Genomic DNA, 1604 nt, shown 5'->3' with positions numbered 1-1604 from the left:
CCTATGTGATAGCATGACTCCATTTTCCATACCGAGGTGCAAACGACAATCTCTCTAGACGCGAGTTTTATAAGAACGCCTTGATGATTGTGTTTTATATGGTATGGGAACGACATACTCTTCCCTCACGTTAAAGAAATCACAGTAAAAAAACACAACAGTATTCAACATATAACCTCTAGCACAACAATGCGGTGGGTGGGGGAAACTTTGTCATTTTAATCATTGACAATTTATCCTATGTTGAGCAGTGAGCAGTTTTACGAACAGATTATTTAATGGGATAACTCGGTGCGTTTCGATGTACATTTGCGTAGCGATGTTACCATGTGTTTAGTATGAAAGTAGTCATGATCGCTCACATTCAACAAGTTATAATGTGATAATTATAGGAGTAACTATTATATCCTGCTGTAGATGTTTGTCTTTAGTTCAGCTTCTCATTTTGTATGTGTGTATGAGGTTTTATTATGCTTGTAAGAAATGATATGAATGTTAAGTTATGTAAAGAAAGTATCTTGTGTAAAGTGCTTGTGGTTGTGCAATATTATTTTATTTGTAGTAATATTTTACGAAGAAAATCTCTCTAGTGTAATATCTACTAACCCATGCAATATTTTTATAATAGTTCTTGGTTGTTAAAAATATATTAATAGCTCTTCCGTCTATGATGAATCAGAATAATTTCGAGGTATTATTTTTTCATTCATGTAAAGTTTTACTCTACATTTTTTTACATCTTGTATCTTTGGTAAGTTTTAGGGAACTTGATTAATAAAATACATGGAAAAAAATCTTAAGGTTTGACTATCCTTGGGTCAATCTGGTTCCCTGACATACGATGATTAGAAAATCCTACTTTTTGGAACATGTATGAACAATAATACAAAACTTAGCCGCCTAACTTGCATTAAGGTAAACAAACTTGTAAAATGTCAGATACAGTTGATGGCTGACTTGTGGAAATCAATTAACATATAGTATGGGAGGTCGTAGTGAAAATATGTTTTCCTATTTTAAAGTAGTATATTATATGTCTATTTTTTCAAAGAACTATCTTTTTATGAGTCTAACCAAAGTGGCCCGGTGTGACTGCAAAGCCCAAACTTTACTCTAAGGATGATGAAGACTCAAGCTTATTGTCAAGATTTGAACACCAAAAAAATGTAAGTGCTATTGGGCTGGTTAGAAATCGTTCATTTCTTTTACGTGTAATGTCAGGTACCTACAGTTTTGGGGTTAAAGAGCAATGACACAGGTCAGGTTCATTTTTCTATTTAGATATTTTGGCGGATACCAAACACACTTGAACCTTAATCCCGTGTATTTGAAATTAGATAGGTAAAATACATCCCTTAATTAATTTAAATTCTTTAGTAAGTATAGTTCACAAAAAACAGCAAAAAACATCAACCTATTTGTACAAGGGAACCATTGATTCGGAGAACCAATCTACCCTGGTCATATTAGGACGTGATACAGTGAATAATCTTAAAAAGTCTTTTTTTGCTTATACATGTCAATCCACATAATGCCATACATTTTGCTAACATCCACAGATTTGTAACAAATAATAGCAATAACATTTATTTTCAGGAGTCTTA

The sequence above is a fragment of the Penaeus monodon genome, chromosome 19 (assembly GCF_015228065.2).
Source record: "Penaeus monodon isolate SGIC_2016 chromosome 19, NSTDA_Pmon_1, whole genome shotgun sequence".
NCBI classification, from domain to species: Eukaryota; Metazoa; Arthropoda; class Malacostraca; order Decapoda; family Penaeidae; genus Penaeus; species Penaeus monodon.
Note: the sequence above shows the minus strand (reverse complement) of the source record.